The following is a 14,115-nucleotide window of genomic DNA, read 5'->3' on the forward strand; positions in this document are numbered from 1 at the left end:
TTCTTGGAGAAGTAAGGGAGGGGCATTTGCAGAACTGCTACCTGGGACTTCTGGAGGGCAGACCTTGGCCTGTTTAGGAGACTAGTTGACAGACTCCCTTGGGAGGCAGTCCTGAAGGGAAAGGAGTCCAGGAAGGCTGGACATTGTTCAAGAAAGAAATCTTAAAGACACAGGAGCAAGCTGTCCCCATGTGCTAAAAGATGAGTTGGTGGGAAAGATCAGCTTGGCTGAACAGAGAGCTCTGACTCGAACTCAGGAAATAAAAGAAGTTTATGACCTTTGGAAAGAAGGAGCAGGCAACTCATGAGGACTACAGGGATGTTGTGAGGTTATGCAGAAGAAAATTAGAAGGGCCAAAGCCCAACTAGAACTTAATCTACCTACTGCTGTAAAGGGCAATAAATGTACTGGCAACAAAAGAAGAGCTAAGGAGAATCTCCATCCTTTATTGGATGTGGGGGAAACAGTGACAAAGGATGAGGAACTTAATGCTGCCTTTGCCTCAGCCTTTGATAGTAAAACCAGTTGTTCTGCAGGTACCCAACCCCCTGAGCTGGAAGACCTCAGTCTGACCTCAGTGTCAGGGAAGGTTATGGAGCAGATCATGTTGAGTGCCATCACATGGCATGTATAGGATAACCAGGTCATCAGACCTAGTCAGCATGGTCCTGCTTTACTAACCTGATCTCCTTCTATTACAAGGTGACTCAGTTCATGAGGGAAGGCTGTGGATGTTGTCTACCTAGACTTTAGTAAAGCTTTTGACACAGTTTCCCAGAGCATTCTCCTGGAGAAACTGGCTGCTCATGACTTGTACAGGCATACTCTTTATTGGGTAAAAACTAGATGCATGGATGAGCCCAAAGAGTGGTGGTGAATGGAGTTAAATCCAGTTGGTGGCTGGTCACAAGTGGTGTTCCCCAGGGCTCAGTATTGGGCCCAGTTCTGTTTAGTATCTTTATCAATGATCTGGACAAGGGGATCGAGTGCAGTCAGTCAGTCTGCAGACAACATCAAGTTGGGTGGGAGTGTTGATCATCTTGAGGGCAGGAAGGCTCTACAAAGGGATCTGGACAGGCTCTACAAAGGACAGACTAGATCAATGGGCTGAGGCAAAATGATGTTCAACAAGAGTCAGTGCCAGGTCCTGCACTTGGGTCACAACAACCCCATGCAACACTACAGGCTTGGGGAAGAGTGGTTGGAAAGCCACCTGGAGGAAAAGTACCTGTGGGTATTTGTTGACAATTGGCTGAATATGAGCCAGCAGTGTGCCCAGGTGGCCAAGAAGGCCAATAGATTCCTGTCTTGTATCAGAAATAGTGTGGCCAGCAGCACTAGGGAAGGGATTGTCCCCTTGTACTCTGCACTGGTGAGGCTGCTCCTCAAATACTGTGTTCAGGTTCAGTTTTGGGTCCCTCACTACAAGAAGGACATCGAGGTGCTGGAGTGTCCAAAGAAGGGCAACGAAGCTGGTGAAGGGTCTGGAGAATAAGTCTTATGAGGAGTGGTTGAGGGAACTGGGGTTTTTTAGCCTGGAGAAAAGTAGGCTCAGGGAAGAACTTCTTTCTCTCTACAACTACTTGAAAGGAGGTTGTAGTGAGGTGGGTGTCTGTCTCTTGTCCCAAATATCAAGTGATAGGATGAGCGGAAATGGCATCAAGTTGCACCAAGGGAGGTTTAGATTGGATATTGGGAAAAATTTCTTCAGTGGAAGATTTGAGAGGAAATCTTAGAAAAATGCTGTTGCAATCCCTGGTACATTGTTTGACTTACCCCTATAAATACAACAGAGAGCTACAATTTGAGAGAAAATATCCTCCCAGAGGCTTACAGGTGGAATAGGAGGACAGTTTCTTTAATTCTTTTATCCATACTTAGTCCCTTTGGAAAATTCCCAGTTGGTTCTTCATACCCCAGGAAGAATGCCAGCTGAACACTTGGTATTCTTTGACAAATCCTATTTAATTTCTGTCAGTACCAGTGCAGTGTGGTTGACATCTTTTAGGGATATGCAGACAAACTCTCCTTACCTGTGGTAAGATAGAAAATACTAGTAGTTGACTGAGCTTTTCTAATGTTCTCCAGCAGTTTTTCCTACATAAGATAGGATAATAATAAAATGTCTTATGACATAATAGTTTCTTCATAGTTATTTTAGGAATTTTTATGTGACTCCACCTGGCCTTGGCCTGTCATGAATATGAAACCTGCAACATTTTAAAATTGTTTACGTGCCATATTATACATTATAGATATGTTAGTTGATATAAACAGGTATCAATGCTATCAACATAACTTGAGAAGAATCAGTATTTTGAGCTTTGTATGGCTTCTTTACTAATTTTTAGAGTGCTCTTATAAATTAAATTGTTTTCCAAACAAATAGGCTGCACCTAATAAAGGTAAGTGTCATCCCACTACAAATCTTAGACAAAAGCTATTAAGTATGGCAGCTTGAAACATGTAAAAGATGGCTAGCATCACTGTGTTAGTGCAGTGGTTTAAGAGTAATGTTACGCTTACTTAGAACAGTAGAATGTGCCTTTAAGGTCAGTGTGCCAATGCAAATAATATTCAGACTTTTTAAAGGTTTTTTAATATGCTTCTTCTGTGAAGTGCAGTTTAATATTTAGTTACTGATAGTGACCATTATTGTTATGCTTTGGATCAAGGAAAAGATAAAATAGTCTGAATTACAAAGCATTCAATAGCTTGAATTTTCTGCCTAAGGAATAACAAAAAGTAGCAGACTGAAGTTCAAATTTATATAGTGAATAAGTTTGAGTAGTTTTCTGTGCCATTAGCGGAACAAATTAAACTTTCGCTGGTTGAGTGCATATACCTAAACAGTGTAGTGTGGGAGGATTATCAGCCAGTTAGTCTTATTGGTTTATTGGCAGCAGAGCAGATTTAAACCAAATTTTCCCATGGCGGAGGTACTGTATCAGCAATCCCAGAAGTTTTCCTAAGAAATTTATGAAGTGGTATGAAAGTAAATTACTGAAGAGTCATCAAAGCAAGTATGTTATTAATTGACAATTTATTGACTTCATCCTTACTGCTAGTTAAAAGAAAAAAAAAAAGGATTAGGATTCAGCCTACACTTTGAAAGCTGCGTGAGGTCTTTTGTACCATATTTCAGTTAAGCTGTAATTAATTAACTTAATTAAACAAATATTAGTAAAAGAGTTAAAGCACACTTATTCTGATGAATCTATAAAAATAGTCATAAGATCAATGTAAATAAGTAATGGAAAGTGTGAATCTGGGTCTGGTTAGGGCAGAGTGTAACACTAGTTATCTTTGATCTTCTGAGAAACTTAGTCCTTACTCAAGCAAATCGCTCATAGACCTCACTGACTAATTGCCAGAGAACTGCTGGGTCTTTACCCTTCAGGTTAAGGTCAAATATGTATTGCTGTTTATTATACTGAACCATTTCTTTGTGCTTAGGCGTAACACATTTAATTCAAACAGAATTGCAACTTGCTTTTGTTGTTTATTATTTTACCTATATTAAAAGAATAGGCTAGTGATTACAGGAGAAAGAAGCTAACTTGTGTTAATTCCTTTTTCTTCTATTAACTTACTGGTCCTGGCTAATATTTTAACTTTTCTGTATATCAGTTCACCTGTAAAAATACATGTTACCATCCATTCAGAATGCTATGGGAATTACCATAAGAATATTTTCAGACTCTCACTTGGAAGGTATTACATGAAACCTGGATTTTTATAGTCATAGCAGTTATATATTAAGTATTAGTGAGCATGCTGTAGGTTTTGTAAGCATCTAATATTTGAAATAGGAATTTAATTCCTGCTAATATTATGTGGAAGTGGAGGTCTCCTTAAGCACTAAAAATCACCGAAGCTATTTTTCCCAGATTAATCATGTACAATTTAAATTCATAGGGGTTTTTTATGTCAGTCTTGATTAAGACATAGATTTAATGAGGAATTTTTTTTTTGTATTACTAATAGTCCCTAAATCCTATTGCATGAAAAAATGACATGAACTGACAAAACACATGAACTCTCTCCCCTTCTGCCTTTTTCTGATGTCTGTGAACTACTTCTGTTGCTCTGAATGGCCGATAGACTGTTTGCCAGGTAGGAGGAAGAATACTTGACTTTGACTCAGAGTTGAATTGCTTGTCAAAATACCATTCTAAGCAGTGTGTCCACAATGGGAGCTATTACAGAATAGTTTACTTCGCTATCAGGTTTTTTGGCTAATTTACCCATGAAAGCAGTCTCCTAGAAATCTGCTTAATCAGTAATAGTGTTTTGAAAATAAACATTGTGTAAGGATCTGTCCTTTTCTATTAACAGCTCCAAACATTCTAAATAAATCTAAGTAATTTTTTTTCAGTCACCCGTGATATACTTCCCTTCTTTGATATTGTCAGTTTTACCTACTTTGTTCATGGTACTTCAACTTTGATCTCGGCTAATTGCCATTAAATTCACACTGCTTACTGACTTGGCAAGCCAGAGCAAGTTAATGCTATTCATCATAAGGAGACCAGTTACTTTATTCTGTCCCCTCTAGGCATGTGCTTGTTTGTTTAAAAGCAAAATGATTTGAGCAGTTTTACATATGCTGCTCATACATTTTCCATATGAAAATCAATAACATAGCAGAATTCTACAACTGAAGATTTTTAAATGGGTTTATTGCTTAAGACATAGGTATATTTAAAGATATTTTTTCACGATGTTTCAAATGCAGCTTCTATCCCACAGTGAGATTTCACACGGGGTATTGGTTGCTAGTTTTTGGGTCAAAGAAGTTTTTTTTGTCTGTTTGGTGGTTCTTCACCTTTCAGAATAAAGATTGCTTTTGCCTGTTCACGCTATTCAAGTGCATTTAAATGAAAAAAATACAGGCATTTTTCTAGGGTTATTTATTCCCCCTTGAATGTCAGAGACTGTCTTGGGTGAATAAGAGACAGAATCTCACAAGTCAGTATCTGTCCGGGGGCATGCCCATTGTCCTTGCCCAACTAATGTTCTGGTTACTTCTGGGCACTGCAGAATTTACCAGCTTTAATGCAGATAGGGAGGAATTAGTTTGTTAAATAAGTATATTTATTATTTTAAAATAGTAACGTAATATTTTAAATATTAAACCAGTTCTGATGAAGCAAGTATGTTGTAAATAATTTCATATATATTAAGCTTTTTTTCATCAAAAGGAGGAGGATTGCATTCACTGGGGAATTGGTTTACCAATAACAGTTCCTTTTCCCAGAGGATGTAATGGCAATGTATGTTTGAGGCAAGGTGTAACATCTAATGCATTAATAATAATCTAAGAATAAACAAACATAATGTAGATTTTGCAGTCTGTGCTGTTAAATTGACTCTTAATTTGGAACTGAGGAAAAGTTCAAATGTATTTAGCAGCATTATTACTAAATCCTTCTGAAGGCAGCTTGAGAGATCATAATAGTAGTTCACACATTTACCAGTGTGTTTGTGGAATCTTCTTTGACCTTAGTTAATCATAAATTTTCTGCATTGTGAGAAGAGTCTTTTTAATATAATCATCTCTCTTGAGGAAAAAAAGGGGGAAGTACATTTCAAAAACTGAAACATGTTTTTGTTTGTAGAAAAATGTAGAAATGCTTCTTTTCCCCCCCCCCAAACATTCAAATTGGATTTCCTGATTTGATCAAAATTCCTTGTGATTATTTTTTGTTTTGGTCACTTACTGTTCTTTATTTCCACTTACTGGCACTATCTGGTGTTTTTTAGTGTCTGCCTTAAGTCTGCAAAATTAATCTTACTGGAATATTCTTTGAATCTGCCTAGACTTTTTAACGAATGTTTGTATCACTCCATGGGACAGCTGAGCTCTCTACTAACTAAGACTAATGATCTTTAATTTTTCATGTCTGATATATGTAATAAATAAGAACATGGAGAGGGTAGAAAAATGTAACACCAGTATGATGGGAAAAATAAAGGATAAACCTGAGCTTGTCGTAGGGCCCAGTGAAAAGTTACTGGACACTACTTCTTGGGAAGTACTGAAAAACTGCAGTATGGTGAACTGCATCCAGGCATAATGTTATCATTCTCCATTATGTGGCTAAATGCTAGGGTGCAGTAATTAGTGCAGTTCTGTTGTTACTGCTGTTTTTCTGGATAGTAACATGTCTTAAGAATCAATTTTTAAAAAAATGCTTCATGATGCCATCATTTTTCGAACAATTTCATATGACAACAGGTTGCCTGTGAAGTGCATACAGTGGAAATCAAAACAGAGCTCAGCCAGGTGCCAGAAGCAGTATAGCCAACTGTGGAAGTAGAAGCCTCACTGAAATGATTTGCTCTCTTCCTTCTTACATCCCATACTGATAAGGAAAAAATGATGCTCACAAAAGTCCTGTCAGGTGGATCTGCTAGAAATTGTGATATAAGGACATTAATGGTAGCCTCAACATGAAAGATTTCAAACCACTATGCAGATGTATTATGTGTTCAGGATTGTTTTGGGTCCTTATGACCCTTCATCTCATTTTTGACTGACATGATGTCAAAGCTTTTTGTTTGGTTGGTTTGATTTTTGTGATACAGTTTTCTCATAAGACTTGTGTTAATAATGTTCAGGAAGCAAGATTTAAATAAGAGACTGTGTCTTGTTTTAGTGAAGTTTGAATTCTTTCTCCTGAAGAATAAAATGTGATGTGAGACAAATACAGTAAAAACTGAAATAAGCTGTCCAAGCTAAAATCGCTAGACCACCCAGGTCTTGGACCACCCAAGGGACCAACAACAGGAATTGCCTGAAAGAGGTGGCCTTTTACTAGAGGTCGAACAAGTTGTATTGCAGATCTTGGAAATATTTGGTAGTGATTTCTTAATGCTGTTGGCTGCCTACTGAAGGTGGTCGTTATTTTAACTTCCCACTGTATAAGCAGTGTCCCTGTGAAAATGGCCCTCCTTACTTACGACCTTAAACTTACAATTTTTTTCCCTTTTTAGCGCAAAAGTAAAATTAGTAGTTTAGCAATGTGTTACTACTGGGTAGAGATTTCAAGTTATTACCGAGTTTGTGTATTGTCACATGTAAATGAGATTTTTGGGGGATACTTGATCAATGACACTTTTAGGATTTACACTGAGAATTAAATCAGAATCATTCATGTAAATAATTCTTACTTGAACTTTAACTGCACTTCTGTTTGTGAGAAAAGGTACAATATGAAACAAGCTAGTTCAGCATTAGAATTGCTCTGTTCCCAAGCTCAAAGGGCGTTTGGAAAATACAGACAATCTCTTCTCTGGAAATTATTGAAAGTAGCAGTTTTTGACCTTAAAACCCCAGTAAATTGATGTATATGAACTGTGTAAATATTTTCTGTGGTTAAAAATAGACAGTGCTGGGAAATTCCCTTGAATTAATGTTTCCTGTGGCAGTCATTATTTCAAGATGGTTTCCCATTCTGTTCTTTTTTAAATGTATTAGGTAAAGTGGAAGTCATATAACTTAACCAAACCAACATTTTTAGGTACATGATTTTGCAGCAATAGTGTTACTGTAATGATGCTAACTTAAAGATACATGATTTGCTGAGAGGTTATACCTTCTATTACATTAACTGTTACTTGGGTTCAGAATCCCTCCATCACATCTCATTAAAATCATATATTTCTATAACTTTCTTATTTCAGTAGCTAGAGAAAATATTTAGAAGCGGCACATTATGCAAAACTTCTCTAAAGCGTATTCCTTTATTTCTTGAGCATTATTCTCCATTATAGGTTTTATGTGAAATCTACTTTTCTGATTTTTTTTTCATCCTTTTTAAAAACTAAAATATCTGATTTCTCCCTTTTTGCAAGCTGTGTAAAGCACTGGCTTAATTATTTTATAGATAGAAATCTGTTTACTTTTGTAGTGTTTTCTTCAGTTTAAAATGAACACAGGTGTTCTTATGGTCCTGCTGAAAGATACAAAGAATTCCTGTTTCTTTGCAAAGTAGGAAGAAACTTCTGAATAAAGAGGGCTTCAGTTAAAGCCCTGGAAGTACCTGAGGTGCTTCCAGAGCAGCAGGATACAGGCATGGCAGGTCAGATGATGTGGATGGTGTGGGGGGAGTACTGATGTGATACAGTGTAAATGCTTGAATGTTGTGCCTGTATATTATTGTGGATATATGTGTAGGCATATACACTAATTTTGACCTGTGCATCAGTAGTTTAATTATCAAATTAATATCATTATTAATATCATTAATATCATACATAAGTTCCACAACTACTACTTTCTTCATTTAATTATGTTAAATACTGGTGACGCTCATCCTAGAATAACAACCCAGCCTGTTTATTTTAGTTATTATTTTATGTATGTAGAGTATAAGAATATAGAATTGGGTCATCCACATCATCAAATGAATTGCAAGTACCAGTGTACTAATAATTTAAAGTTAGAATAGTTCGCAAAACATCCAGTCCACATGTCATACAAGCCATAAAGCCTTTACATTTTACCACCCTATAGCAAACTGAGCAAAAAAAAGAAAAAAATATTGCTGAGTATATGTAGTAGACAGTATACTAATTACATTTTTAATTTCTTTTAATAAACAATATGATGAAATAATATCAATGAAGAAGAAAGCACTCAGCATTATTTGTAGGTATATAGCTAAATTGTGTAATTTTATTACCAACCTTTCTATTTTTCCTCCAGTTCCACAATGGTAATAATTCGTTGCAAATCTATGTAAACAGACTCCTGATGAACAGTTTTACTGAGGGGAGCATTCTTGACAGGGCTTTGTTAACCTGACATTCTATGGTTTCGCCTCATAAAACTAGCAAAGGGCTCTCTGTGTGGAATGTTAATGGGATGAAGTAATGAATGCAGGATGGGATGTAAGATTCGAGCATGCATAAAGTCCTTATTTGGGGGTTTTGGATGCGATTCTTGCAGCAGTAGCTAAGAGATAAAAGCATTGGGAATTTTTTTTTTTTTTTAAGCTAACAGTTGGATCTCTTTGCTGGACAGTGGGCTTTGAAGTTTAGTGGTGGTATGAAAGTAAGTGAAAATTAAGCTACATACATGTCTTTTAATTTCATCTAGATCATCTCCGTGGTTTTAACACAGTTTTAAAAATTGTTCCTATTTGAAAACATTCTTATGTTCTTTTTAGTTGTACAGTAATACACTATAATGGGATTTCCTTTAAGAGGAAGGTTGCTTGTTCCATACCTTTACTTTCTTTTAAAAAGGAATACTTTGGGAAACATTTGACTAAACTAATTTAAATTCCTGGAATTTGTAATTGCTTTTGTGCAGAAAATATATTCAATACTTCCTTCATAGTATCCAAGGAACCAAGCAGTGAAATTTTTATGAGTCCAGTGCTAATTAGTTACATTGTTCAGGCATGACCTGATCTTGAATTTGGTGTAAAGAGAATGAAAATGTCTATGGATGAGCTGCTTCTTATTCTGTGTAAGAGTGATGTTTGTTAGTTGAGGGCCCAGGTCAGGTCTGGTGAAGCAGATGTGTTTATTTGTGTTAGAGTAAAGCTCATCCATTAACTGTCAATCTGAAGATTTTGATCAGTTCCCCCCCCTCCTTAATGACTTGATCACTTCATCCGCTGACTACTCAGTGTTCATGTGCTTCTCCATCAGAATAGCTAACCTGAAAGTCTCTAAGTTCTCCCTGTAACATTATTAGATACATGATAAGAAGGGAAGGATAATTATGATTTGAAACAGAGTTCTTGTTTTGGTGTGGGGGGTGTCTTTTTCCACAAGACAGAAGGGGTTTTTGTATTTTTTGCTGAAGTACAAACAAGCAGTTGCATTAGAATAAGGTTTCATGATATGGAATGACAAATACTGATACTGCAGAGAAAGGATACAGCTTGTTTTGGGAATAAATACTGATTCAGATTTAAGGAAAAATGAATGATCACTAAACTGCAGGGGTATGATAAACTAAACATTGGGAAAACTGCTTATCAGGTGATTTTAAAAGTAGATAGTCTTAGCTGTCTTATACTAGATAGGGGCAGGGGGCAGACCTGGATGAACTTAAATTTGCCAACTTACTGGCATTTGTGTTTATCTACACATTTGCATCTGAGAAAAATGAAAGAATGAGGTGAGCGTCAGTCTAGATCATGACTTTAAATTTTCACTAAATTTGGAGAAGACAAGTGTAGTGCTGGAAGAATTACAGGTGTTGGGTTTTTTGGGTGTAGGGCGTAAAGAAAAGGAGGGGTTTAAAGAGAGACAGGATGGCCTTTGTAGTACTCGCACTGCTGGCTGATATAGTTCTAGGTAAATTATGAAATATACATATGGAATTTCATATGCTTATGGTTACTATTAATACCAGTAATAATGGCCATGAGGGAAAGTAGGATGTGCTTACTTCTATCAGCCAAATGTTAAAATGAGTGGTAACATAATAAATAACACATTGTCATGTTGATGTAATATATGGGGGCTTGTGCAATTTAAATGTTTTAAATAACAAAGTGTCTTAGTTTATTAAGATTATTAAAAAGGCAGTTAAGAGATAGCTTTATAATTTATGTATATTGTCAGGGAAACAGATTTTTGAAGCTTTTCAGAATCTAACAAGATTGAACAGTGATTCTAGAACAATTTAAACTCAGAGGTGTGTTTTTTAATGAAGATAATGATTAGAACAATTCATGGAGGGCGATCAATATATTACTGGAAATGTTAAAAACAAGTGTGGACTTTTTCAGATGTGTTTAAGTATAGTTATATGTTTGAAGGCTAATTCAAGGAAGTTCTGCCACCTGCTTTTCCGTAGAATTAATTAGGTGGATGGATCTTGACTTCCCGCTGTCTCTCACTTAATACATGGTACTGATAGGATTTCTATAATAATCCAAGACTGTCTGGTAAATTTGCAAATATAGAGCCATTGCTAGTCTTCCTCAGAGCTCTTTTCTTAAATTCTTAAGCTGTAGAATTTTATGGTACTTGCTCTTCCTTTTGAATTTTAGAAATTAAAAATATACAAAGAAAAAACTTTAAAAGAATAATATGCAACTTAATGTCAATAATTGTTTTGGACAATATACTTGACGAATTAAATACAAGGAAGGAATATATTGAAGACTAAGATTGCAGCATTCGGATTACTTCAAAAGTTTGGATTTGTTGTTCTATTTAATAGCAAAAGTTAGAAGTTTGGAAATGCAGGCTTCAAATATTTGAATTTGAACAGCCTGTTGACTGTGTTATATACTGTTCAGTGGAACAGTGATTGCATGGCACTGATGGCACCTAGCTGCTTGCCTCCCCTTTGGATAGTACCTTTATCAGTGCCTTATTGCATAACATACAAGATTTGGATGAGAGCAAGCTGACTGAAAGCCAGAAGATAAGATGAGGTGATGGCAGTGGTTTGAGAGAAGCAGCTGGAGGAACCCTTGGAGGTCATGTTATTCTTTGAAGGACTGTAACTAGTGTTAATTCTTGGAGCACAAAAAGTGTACTGACTAGGTGCTCATTAAGCCAAACTGGGTTAGTTTCTGTTTTTTCCTGCACCAAAAAAAAGGTAAGTGGGCTTAATGGGGCAAGCTTTACTGACAGTGATATAACAGAGCATAGTCTCAGAAACTAGAAAGTGTATAATGGCAACTCCAAGTGTTGTTCAATCAGGTCTTAGAATCATAAAATAAAAATGAGATAGAATATTCTTTTGGTTTTTCAGACCTCTTTTAGTTTGTTTATTTTTTCTTTAATACTTATGTATTTAAATCTGCCTTAAGTATAAACATTCTCAATCACTGAAACATGGGGATGGGTCTTTAATGAAGTTCACTTCTACTTCATGATTCTAAAGTGTGGGGCACTGAACCTTTTCTCTTTTTTTAAACCTCCAATATAATGGTGCATTGGGTTTCTTTTGAGGCCCTTAATTTGCAAGATCTACTGCCTAATTAGAACCTTTTTATTACTAAGGACAATTTTTCAGTATAATTTGCTTTTAATGTAGTTTTTAAAGTAAAACCTTAGATCGTTACTCTTAAACAATGTGAAGAATGGAGTAAGAAGATTTTGATAATTTCTCATCTCTTCTTGAAGAATTGCTCTATACATTGCTTCAGGAAAAGCAAAATATTATGTTTACAGATGAAAATTTTAGAGGTTGTGCTTTACATTTCTTTTAAAAAGGTGTATTGCTTGGATACTGACAAAACATAAGAACAGTACAAATTGCATACTTTAAAACTTTTACCAAAAGATCAGTGATATGTAAGATATTGCAGACACAAGCAGTCAATATTTACTTAATATTTACTTAAGTATTTACTCCTGCTTCACTAGAATGAAAGACACAACATTGGATTTGACTGTTAAAACATATAAACCTTCAGCTAATCTGACTTTTTAATGTCTTATGTTTGTGTAGTCTGGTTTAAAACTGGATGATAGAGTTTGTTGTGAGAGTAGAAGCCTGAAAATGGAAATTGGCCAAAAATGGATTAATGCCCAATCTCTAGCCACATTTAAATCACTTGAAAGTGTGGTATTTACTAATAAACCTACTGTGTTGGCAAATTTTCAGTGATTTGAGGAGAACATTTCCCTCACATGGAATTTAATGAGTGATTTGAATAGTGTTACATCGTTCGTGAAAAAGCATCATACAGATCTGTTCAATTTTTTTGAAAAAAAAAAAAGTTTAAAAGAAATTTTACACAGAATTTGATTCTTGAGCAGTGTTACAGTACCTCCACTCCATCTGTCAAGTTTAGGTTTCTAAGAGTTCACAATACCTGGCATCAGTGTGTGCATTTTGCCCTCACCAAAGTTGTAGGGAGCTTTTAGAAGTCTTAAGAGTTCATGCACTCTCCTGAGCACTAGCACTTGGGGAAGACCCAGAGGGTCCCTACATACGCACTCCCAATGCCCAGGAATGAGTTATTTTCCAAGAAACTAAAGATGGCTCTTCAGCTGTTCATAGCAAGAACCTTTCTTTAATCCTTTTTAACTTTTCAACAGGGTTGTTTTATGCCAATGCTAGTAAAACATGTTTGTTTGCTGAAAAGGTCATGAACCTAGTAAGATTTGGGGCCAGAAGAGAACATAGGAAGTCTCCTAATGATAGTAGGGGGTGGAAAGCTAGCCCAGCAAAATCGAGATTAGTCTGCGTGTAATGCAAGGAACCTCATAAAAGGAACGTTTCCAGTATTTTTCCTTTATTTTTTTCTACTGTACTGTCCCCCTTCTGCTCCTTTGAGCCCAGTGATCACAGTATTTTTACTTCATGAGTATCACATATAGCTTTTAAAAAGAAAATAGTCACGTTAGAAAGTCTTATAAAGAGAAGTCGGGGGCTAGTAAGAAAATGGCAAAAACTGTGAAGTTATGTTGCTTCTCAAATGTAGGAAGCAAACATTTAAAATTAATTGAATCCTCAGGCTTGGGGAGTTAGAATAAAGTTGTGACAAATACTTTATGTTGTAACTGACATTTAAAAAGTGTTTAATATATTTGGGTTATTTAATGCAGATCTGCTCCAATGTTTTGTTTAAGAGAGCATGTATTTCTGGAAGGCATTTGATGCTTTATGACATGAACTATGACTGGTATCATAGGATCAAAATTATCATTCTACCATAAATATTTAATCTTAAAATGTGGTTTAAAAAAAATTGTTCAGCTGCTTTTCTTTATCCTTTTAATGAAGTAGAGATTCCATAAAATTTGTTTGTTTCCTTTGATGCTTTTATTTTTTTTTTTAAATACACTGCAAAAGGAAAACATGTAGGAGACTGAACTATTAATAGTTCTTTTTTTTTTGATTGTCAGAATTCAGGGACACTTCTCATATACTTCACATTTGACAGAAGATTCAAGTTAAAGCTTAGACCTAATGTATCAATTTGTATAATCTTTTTTTCTCGTATTTGTTGAAAAGAGCTTAATGTCTTTTAAGATAGAGAGTACTTTTCTACCACGACCCCATAGTTCAAGTATTAAGTAAGTAGAAATAGTTGCATTCTGTGAAGTCTTTATCTCTCAAGTGGCTGATCCTGAAAAGATCAGCTAGATGCCGCTGATTCACTCTTTCTGGCTTCTTGGTTT

The 14,115-nt window shown here is 35.8% G+C and overlaps 1 protein-coding gene across 1 annotated transcript in view; it reads left to right on the forward strand.

Annotated features, from left to right (window-relative positions):
• The window catches only part of VPS13B (vacuolar protein sorting 13 homolog B), a 477,299-nt gene that overhangs the window by 167,585 nt on the left and 295,599 nt on the right, over positions 1 to 14,115 (forward strand).

Source organism: Athene cunicularia, assembly GCF_003259725.1.
Source record: "Athene cunicularia isolate RWA chromosome 2 unlocalized genomic scaffold, athCun1 chr2_part1, whole genome shotgun sequence".
Lineage (NCBI taxonomy): Eukaryota > Metazoa > Chordata > Aves > Strigiformes > Strigidae > Athene > Athene cunicularia.